We start from the raw sequence: 10,298 nt of genomic DNA, 5'->3' as shown, positions 1-10,298 counted from the left end.
ACATAAGTATTTAAACCTTTTGCTATGAGACTCGAAATGGAGCATCAGGTGTATCCTGTTTCCATTGATTATCCCTGAGATGTTTCTACAACTTGATTGGAGTCCACCTGTGGTAAAACTCAATTGATTGGACATGATTTGAAAAGGAACACACCTGTCTATATAAGGTCCCACAGCTGACAGTGCATGTCAGAGCAGAAATCAAGTCATGAAGTCAAAGGACTTGTCCGTAGAGCTCCGAGACAGGATTGTGTCAAGGCACAGATCTAGGGAAGGGTACCAAAACATTTCTGCAGCATTGAAGGTCCCCAAGAACACAGTGGCCTTTATCATTCTTAAATGGAATAAGTTTGGAACCACCAATACTCTTGTTATAGCTGGCCGCCCAGCCAAACTGAGCAATCGGGGGAGAAGGGCCTTGGTCAGAGAGGTGACCAAGAACCCGATGGTCACTCTGACAGAGCTCCAGAGTTCCTCTGTGGAGAAGGGATAACCTTCCAGAAGGACAACCATCTCTGCAGCACTCCACCAATGAGACATATCAGGCCTTTAGGGTAGAGTGGCCAGACGGAAGCCTCTCCTCAGTAAAAAGACACATGACAGCCCGCTTGGAGTTTGCCAAAAGGCACCAAAGGACCCTGACCATGAGAAACACGATTCTCTGGTCTGATGAAACCAAGATTTAACTATTTGGCCTGAATGCCAAGTGTCATGTCTGGAGGAAACCAGGCACCTTCCCTACTGTAAAACATAGTGGTGGTGGCAGCATCATGATGTGGGGATGTTTTTCAGCGGCAGGGACTGGGAGACTAGTCAGGATCGAGGGAAAGACGAACTAAGCAAAGCGCAGAGAGATCCTTGATGAAAACCTGCTCCAGGGCGCTCAGGACCTCAGACTGGGGCGAAGGTTCACCTTCCAACAGGACGACTCTAAGCACACAGCCAAGACAACACAGGAGTGGCTTCGGAACATGTCTCTGAATGTCCTTGAGTGGCGCAGCCAGAGCCCAGACATAAACCCGATCAAACATCTCTGGAGTGACCTGAAAATAGATGTGCAGCAACGTTCCCCATCCAAACTGACAGAGCTTGAGAAGATCTGCAGAGAAGAATGGGAAAAACTCCCCAAATGCAGGCGTGCCAAGTTTGTAGCATCATACCCAAGAAGACTCAAGACTGTAATCGCTGCCAAAGGTGCTTCAACAAAGTACTGAGTAAATGGTCTGAATACTTATGTAAATGTGATATTTTAGTTTTTCATTTTTAATACATTTGCAAAACATTTCTAAAAACCTGTTTTGTTTTGTCATTATGGGGTATTGTGTGTAGATTGATGAGAAAAAAAATATTAATACATTTTAGAATAAGGCTGTAACAAAATTTGGAAAAAGTCAAGGGGTCTGAATACTTTCTGAACGCACTGTACACGTTAAATAAATAAATAAAACATATACTGCTGTACTTATCATTCTTAATATATCTTGTGAACTGTAAATTAATCCGGTGTATATAAGTACAGATGGCATTTGGATTACTGTTACAGTGCTATTTGGGTTGTTAATTGTTTTCATTCTGACATTTCAGTTATTTTTTGTTTTGGGGGGGGGGTCATTTGTGTACTTGTTTGACATTTTACTGCATTGTTAGGAGCTAGTAACATAAGCATTTCACTTCACCCGCTATAACACCTGCTAAACTGTGTACACGACCAATCAACTTTCATTTGAGCCAGAAGCAGAGGTAGCTACATTCCTCACAAGTCATAACAACATTTCTCCACAATAATACAACACTGAAATGTACAACATATTTAGCTTGCGGAGTCTATCAAACACGCAAAAGCCGATATTGACTAAATAATTTCCCCTGGATTCCACTTCGACGTCTACATAACTTTGTCCCAAGGCTACCTTTTATAGACAGAGAGAGAGGTTTGACAAAGAGAGCCAGCTGGGGACGAGATGAACGTCTCCGTCACTATACATCCACAGAAAAACCCACAATGGGTCTGTCTAATATCTGTCCTCTATCAGAAGTGCCCAGAAGGGGGCAGTATAGAATTTGAGTCACAAACCAGTCCCTTCTTTTCAATGTTTTGTGAAAAACCAATCAATCAGTTTTTATTTTTATCCTGCCTGCCTTGACGTAGAGCTAGTCAGACAGCGAAGTGAGGTGAAGATGTGGGCCAGGGCTGGAGGGGAGGTGACCTGTAAGCAAAGGGCTGAAACACTGGCTGAGGGGCCCTGAGGTGTGAACTGTTGGGTGTTAAAAGGACTTTGCAAAATAAAGGTCAGTAACTCTACCACCAAACCACTCACTCAGGATGAGAAGAGCCAAGGGGGAGGAGTAGAGGGTCACTGTCCTCCACTGATGGTGCATTTCGACTAAGGACTTAACCAACACCAGTGGGTCACCAGTGTTGTATGTTAATGTTAGCTCTAGTGTAATTGTGTTTCGGTCAGGAGTGTGAGCAGAATCAGGAGTGTGAGCAGAATCCACAAACTCTCCACAACCTCTCCACAACCTCTTCATCATCAAGAATGCTGCTTTTTGAGAAGATTTTAAAGTCCATAGTTATCCATTTGTTATGTAAATGCTAACTGAAAAATACCAGTGGCCTCCCAGATGTCAATTCAATGCCATCTGGGAGGCCACTTGGTTCAACTGTTTTCATAAAAATTATGAGGAAACAACATTGATTCAACCAGTGTGCCTATTGGGCTGGCTTTGGTCCCAAGTCAGAGTTCAATACAAAATCTAGGAGGCTCATTCATGGTTCCGCCCTTGCTGTCTCTGCCTTGCCGGTTCCCCTTTCCACTGGGATTCTCTGCCTCTAACCCTATTACAGGGGCTGAGTCACTGACTTACTGGTGTTCTTCCATGCCGTCCATGGGAGGGGTCTGTCACTTGAGTGGGTTGAGTCACTGACGTGGTCTTCCTGTCTGGGTTGGCGCCCCCCCCCTTGGGTTGTGCCATGGCGGAGATCTTTGTGGGCTATACTCGGCCTTGTCTTCGGACGGTAAGTTGGTGGTTGTAGACATCCCTCTAGTGGTGTGGGGGCTGTGCTCTCTCTTTCTTTCTCTCGGAGGACCTGAGCCCTAGGACCATACCTCAGGACTACCTGGCATGATGACTCCTTGCTGTCCCCAGTCCACCTGGCCATGCTGCTGCTCCAGTTTCAACTGTTCTGCCTGCCTGTTCTGCCACCCCTCATAGCCTGGTTCCTCTCTAGGTTTCTTCCTAGGTTTTTGGCCTTTCTAGGGAGTTTTTCCTAGGGAGTTTTTCCTAGCCACCGTGCTTCTTTCACATGCATTGCTTGCTGTTTGGAGTTTTAGGCTGGGTTTCTGTACAGCACTTTGAGATTTCAGCTGATGTACGAAGGGCTATATAAATAAATTTGATTTGATTTGATTCTCACCCCCTTCCATAGGCTTAAACAGTAATTATAATGACTTCCGGAGGACATCCTCCAACCTATCAGAGCTCTTGCAGCATGAATTGACATGTTCATACAGTCAAAGGATCAGACAATACATCTAGTTGTTACACTAGATGAATGTTTGTCTGTTTCACCTGTCTTTGTGCTTGTCTCCACCCCCCTCCAGGTGTCACCCATCTTCCCCATTATCCCCAGTATATTTATACCTGTGCTCTCTGTTTGTCTGTTGCCAGTTCGTTTTGTTTGTCAAGCCTACAGAACCAGCAATTTTCCCCTTGCGCCTGTTGGTTTCTAGTTCCTGGTTTCCCGGTTTTGACCATTCTGCCTGCAGTTCTGTACCTTTTGGACTCTGATCTGGATTACTGACCTCTGCCTGCCCTTGACCTGTCGTTTTGCCTGCCCCCTGTTCCAGTAATAAACATTTGTTACTTTGACACCGTCTGCATCTGGGTCTTCCCTAAAACGTGATACTAGTATTGAAAGCATAAGCTACAGCTAGCTAACACTGCAGTGCATAAAGTGTGGTGAGTAGTTGACTCAAAGAGAAAGACAATAGTTGAACAGTTTAACATTTCATTTCTTCAGAAATTAAGAAGTAGCAGAGAGTGAGAGAGAGAACTAGCTATATATTTTTTATTCTTCTTAGTTAACCTTTCACTTACTCAGCTAGCTAGTTAATTTAGCCTACTCAACAACCTGACTCAAACATAGAGGAATTATATTTATGTTAGCTAGCTGGCTAAGGCTATCCAACACTGCAACTCTTCCTACTCAAGATAAGGGTTTGGTTTTATAAATGTATTGCCACCAGGGCCCGCTGGTGTAACTGCCAAACTGTTTGCTGTGCACTCTGTGTGATTGTTCACATGGATTGAATTGTGGATTTACTAACACGATAATTCTAGTAGTTAGCTATGTTGACTAGCTATGATGTTAGCTAATATGGTGACAACGAACGATGTAGCGGTTATGGTATGAAGGTTTGGCTTGGAGATGTTTTTTTCCGCCTGGTCACAGACAGCTGTTGTGTTATGGAGGTGAGAGGAGAGCACGTAGATGCAAGAAGGAATTATTCAACGAGCAAAGTGACAATGCTGCATGCGGCTGCTATGAAAGTAAACTCTGTGTGCAGGTGATCAGGGAGTTTTCATTCCGCCAATTGTTGCAAAACGTTTCTTAAACAGAAGCAACCGGAACTAAATGGGGATGGACCTACCTACATTTGTTTTAGTTGCGAAACGGAATATTTTGCACCAGTTGGGACTTGGGACTAATGATTGTGCTCCAGATCAGCTACTTAAGATGCAGGCAAGAGTGTGCAAGGCAGTATTAAATGTGTCACTGTCTGTCACCTTGATTACTCCAATTTGCCTCTCGACCTGTGTACCTACGTTATAAACGTTCATTTGTAGGCTAGGTTGTAGCAACCTCATGATGGGTATAGGGAAAATTTGAGTATCATATAGTAGACTAAACCTCTCGGGGTGTTACTTTGAGCTGGCTGACTGGAATATGAATAAAAGCAATCCAATATGCTGTATTAGAAATAAGGTCTTGCACATAAAAAAAGAACATCCTCCCTAATCTTAAATGGCACCGACCGCCACTGACACACACAGACAAAATCACGTTCCACAAACACACTAACATGCACCCACAGAGTTATAGACAGGTATCCACAGAAACACATGTGCATGCACACACAAAAGATGAATACTGTCATCTATATCATAACCATGCAAACAAAAATCGAACAAGTAGTCCAAATACAGAAATTACCAGGGCAATAGTCTCATAGACCAGACGTAACATAGTCAATGTAAATCTGGGATGCTCTAATGAGTATGATATGTTACGTTTGGTATGGTTACATAAGACAGAATGAAAGTAGAGTGGTTGGTCAGGGTGGGCGTTTTGGTTTTTGCCCTAGCACTACAAAACTTATTAAAATAGTCAACTAATCATCAAACTTTGACAATTTGAATCAGCTGTGTAGTGTTAGGGAAAAAAACAAAACGTGCATCACTTGAGGTAACCTAACTTCTAAACTTAACCCTAACCCGTAGCCTAGCTAATGTTAACCACCTAGCAAGAATTTGTAACATCAAATTCATAATATATTGTACATTTTTGCAAATTCAGAATATATATATATATATATATATATATATATATATATATATATATATATATATATATATATATACAGTGGATTATTCTACACACCCCTGTTAAAATGCCAGGTTTTTGTGATGTAAAATAATGAGACAAAGATAAATCATGTCAGAACTTTTTCCACCTTTAATGCGACCTATAACGTGAACAATTCAATTGAAAAACAAACAGAAATCTTTGAGGGGAATAAAAAACTCACAATAACCTGGTTGCATAAGTGTGCACACCCTTAAACTAATACTTTGTTGAAGCACCTTTTGATTTTATTACAGCACTCAGTCTTTTTGGGTAGGAGTCTATTAGCATGGCACATCTTGATGTGGCAATATTTGCCCACTCTTCTTTGCAAAAGCGCTCCAAATCTGTCAGATTGCGAGGACATCTCCTGTGCACAGCCCTCTTCAGATCACCCCAGAGATGTTCAATTGGATTCAGGTCTGGTCTCTGGCTGGGCCATTCGAAAATGTTAATCTTCTTCTAGTGAAGCCATGCTTTCGTGGATTTGGATGTGTGCTTTGGGTCGTTGTCGTGCTGAAAGGTGAACTTCCTCTTCATCTTCAGCTTTCTAACGGACTCCTGAAGGTTTTGTGCCAAAATTGCCTGGTATTTGGAACTGTTCATAATTCCCTCCACCCTGACTTAGGCCACGGTTCCAGCTGAAGAAAAACAGCCCCAAAGCATGATGCTGCCACCACCATGCTTCACTGTGGGTATGGTGTTCTTTGGGTGATGTGCAGTGTTGTTTTTGCACCAAACATACCTTTTGGAATTATGGCCAAAAAGTTCAACCTTGGTTTCATCAGATCCTAACACATTTCCCCACGTGCTTTTGGGGGACTTGATGTTTGTTTTTGCAAACTTCAGCCGGGCTTGGATGTTTTTCATTGTAAGAAAAGGCTTCCGTCTTGCCACCCTACCCCATAGCCCATTCATATGAAGAATACGGGAGATTGTTGTTAACATGAGTTTGAATGTGATTGGTTAATTCTGAACACAGCCACATCCCCAGTTATAAGAGGGTGTGCACACTTATGCAACCAGGTTATTGTAAGGTTTTATTTTTCATTTTTCCCCCTCGAAGATTTCAGTTTATTTTTCAATTGAATTGTTCACATTATAGGTCACATTAACAGTAGAAAAAGTTCTGACATGATTTATCTTTGTCTCATTCTTTTACATCACAAAAACCTGGCATTTTAACAGGGGTGTGTAGACTTTTTATATCCACTGTATATATAGATCTTGTTTTTTATCTTTATTTAACTAGGCAAGTCAGTTAAGAACAAATTCTTATTTTCAATGACAGCCTAGGAACAGTGGGTTAACTGCCTTGTTCAGGGGCAGAAAAACAGATTTTTACCTTGTCAGCTCAGGGATTCAATCTTGCAACCATTCGGTTACATATCATACAAATTGTAATTCGTAACATATAATACGAACAGGGTGATGGACATCCACAAATGAATATGTACCATATGAAATGTAGCATATCATACTAAATTGAGTTTCTCTGATTTACATACAGAATAATACTTAATGCTCTGAAACCAGGTTGAATAGTCATGACAGTGTGTTAAGAACTTTCAAAGCAGTGAGCACAGGTGTAAACATTCAGTCTAAGAGCTTGATTATAGACCAATTCAGAGATACAGAACGACTTGGTCTGATTGCTTAGAATCAGTCAACAATATGAAGCAATCACTCTAAAGAGTGTGTGTACTGTGATAAGTGGTCATTGCTCCACTCCATGGTGTTGGGAACTGTCAAACAAGAGTTTTTACCCAGAAAAAATGACATACTAATACAGGCTCTGAGTGTGGCATTTGGCTTTAAAAGGTCAATAAGACAGAATTAGATTCACACAAAAGTGCCGCTCACCTAATAACACTGGTGATTCATGCCGCTAACAATTGACTTGCACAATCTATCCATCTGATGTGACAATGTTTAGCAAATAGCCCATCTTGTTGCTTATAGGAGCTTTTTGCTGATTGGCCATCAATACTGACTGTAGCCGATACTGACCCCAGGAATCGACAAGCTTTCTGAAAAAGTATATGGATGCTGCTCTGGATGTTAATGTTCTTTTTCCATAATATAGAGTGAACATTTGTCGTGGTGAAAATGTTCAATTTCAACCCATTTCAAACTCATGGGTAAGTAGAGAGGCAAATTCAATGAAAGAATTCAGTATGTCCACAACCTACATTCTGTTGGTTATAAAAGAAGAATAGTAGAGTCTGAATGCATCGTTAGTACTAAATAGGCATAGCCTTGAGACTTTGGGGACAATGCATTTCTTTTACAGGAAATATAATTAAATCATTCCGTGAGAAAAAGCATGTCGGCACTGTTGAGATGATTCATCGAGTCCTGAGGCTCACATATTCACAGGAATGCACACAAGAATTTATATAAAAAGAGAAATGATTTGTGTGACCTGAAATATATTGTGGCAAGCATTATAAAAGCCAAGAGAGATAAAAGGAGAAGAGGTAAATTGTGGGTGGACCAGGTCAATGTGAAAGAAGATAGAAGTTTGAAACGGTTTAATGTCTCTCAGGACGTTTATTTCCCATGCATAGTTTGGACAAGTGTGTAGTGGAACTGACAAAAGAAAGAAAAGTCTGACTTTCATTATTACTTTTTCATTATTGACATTTGTAATCATTCACAAAATGTTTTAATTAATTTTAGTTCACGTGAAAAGGTTGAAATTGATCAGCAAGTCCTTCAAGGGATTAGTTTAGAGGAGGAAAAGTGCTGTAAAAACATAAATACCTTACAAAAAAGCCTCTAAAACGAAAACATTCAGCACATTTGAACAACACAGTGCAATATAAACGGGAAATTCAAAATGATTTTCAGCACTGATTTCCTCGATTTGTGACTTTTTGAAAATGCTCATCTCTTTGAGAAAAGAGGAAGCAATGCAATTGTAAACACTCTTGGGTAAGATATGACTGATACAGCACTGTTCAAAACCACGACAGAGCAAAAATACTCAACTTTCATTTTCACCACCATTTTGTTTTCCAGTTATTAGAGCAGAAAAACATCTGCCTGTGTAACACAGGGAAGGGAAGGAGACATTACAAGTAACATACAGATCCATTCAAATCATCATGAGAGGTGAGGATAGTGGAGCACAGAACAAACTAACTCAGTCCTACAGTAAGGCTGTGCCAGTATAGCAAGTTCTGACAGAGGAAAGATTGCATTTCGCAGGTCTATTCAACACCACTTTGTAAACCAAGGATGCATGTGTGTTTGTGTTTTACACATGACCGTTTTAGGAGCCATCTACTGTGTGTGTCTCTCAACAATCTGTGAAATACGTCTGCTGTCCCTGCCTATCTCTCTCTTACACCTCCCGTTTGTTTACTTTTGTTACTTCATTACTGGAAAAACAAAACAGAATGAGCACACACTCCAAGACAGTGGTATTCAGACTTTTTCAACAAGGTCCCAAATCTTTCTGCCAGAATTCTTGTGACCCCACCCCAAATCTAATGACACAGCCTTAAAATCTGGAAATATGTATTTTTACATCAACAAACAACCTTCAATTCATTGCATTTCATCTCATCTCAAAATGAAAAAAAAACTATAAAATACATTTAATCAATACAGCTTTATTTTTCTAATTGTCGTTCTCAAAAATATTTGTATATTGTCCCATACAATAGCCTTCATTTTTTGTCCCCCCCCCCAAAAATGCCAACCGCACTGCAATTCCCCCGACTTTGAATACCACTGCTCTAAGAGGTGTCAATAAATCCACAGATTTAAACGTATCCCATGTCTAATTCAAGCATCACATAAGTCAGATGGTGGTAAAGCAGCAGCTGCAGAGTAGGGATATAATGATACAGTAGGGGGTTGGTGGGTTAAGGGCCAGGTCTGATGGGGGAGGGGGAGAGGGCATAGAGGAAGAGGAAGTGCTGTGTCTTCATCCTGGTACTCAGGTCCAATCTCCTTCCTTCTACCCAATAATAATACCAGTGTAGAACTTACTTCAAATCGTTTATCTGGCAAAATAGGCTGTACCTAATGACCAAATACTGGAGGAAAACAGAAATGTTTTAACCTTTCCCGATCAATAAAGAGCAGAAGAAAGAAATGCGGACAATAAGGAAAATAAGGTTCAGTGTCATCCCAGTGATTACTGTGAAAGATATTACATATCTACACTTACAAAAACACCTTTACACGCCAAGATTGAAACAGTTCCTTCGAACAGTATGAAAAATATACAAATAAAAAATACAAATATTTTCAGACGCTAGGTAGATTTCTGTTGACATTAAATCAGTGAGGACTCAAAGATAAATAGTTCACATGTTTTCCTTCCATTAAGAGAATGTAATTGTGGTTTAGGAAAACCAAATCTATCCATTTGCAAATATTTCCTCTATAATTGGTAGGCTAACCATGTGATACTCATTTCTGTAATTCAGCTAAAATGCTTTAGCTTTCTAGTTAGCAAAACAGCCAGTGTTCAAACAAAAGCATAAAGAATTATTTTAAAACATCATACACTATGCACAGGTAAGTAGAAATAAAACAGTGGAGATAGTCAGCTCCACTAGAGGGCCCTGGGGGACAACAGTTGTCCCCACTCACTGACAGATCTAGAGCATCAACAGCTCAGGAAAAGCGAGTTTCATCATGAGCAAGAAAT

The sequence above is a fragment of the Salmo trutta genome, chromosome 17 (genome assembly GCF_901001165.1).
Source record: "Salmo trutta chromosome 17, fSalTru1.1, whole genome shotgun sequence".
NCBI classification, from domain to species: Eukaryota; Metazoa; Chordata; class Actinopteri; order Salmoniformes; family Salmonidae; genus Salmo; species Salmo trutta.
This window is presented reverse-complemented; position numbering follows the sequence as displayed.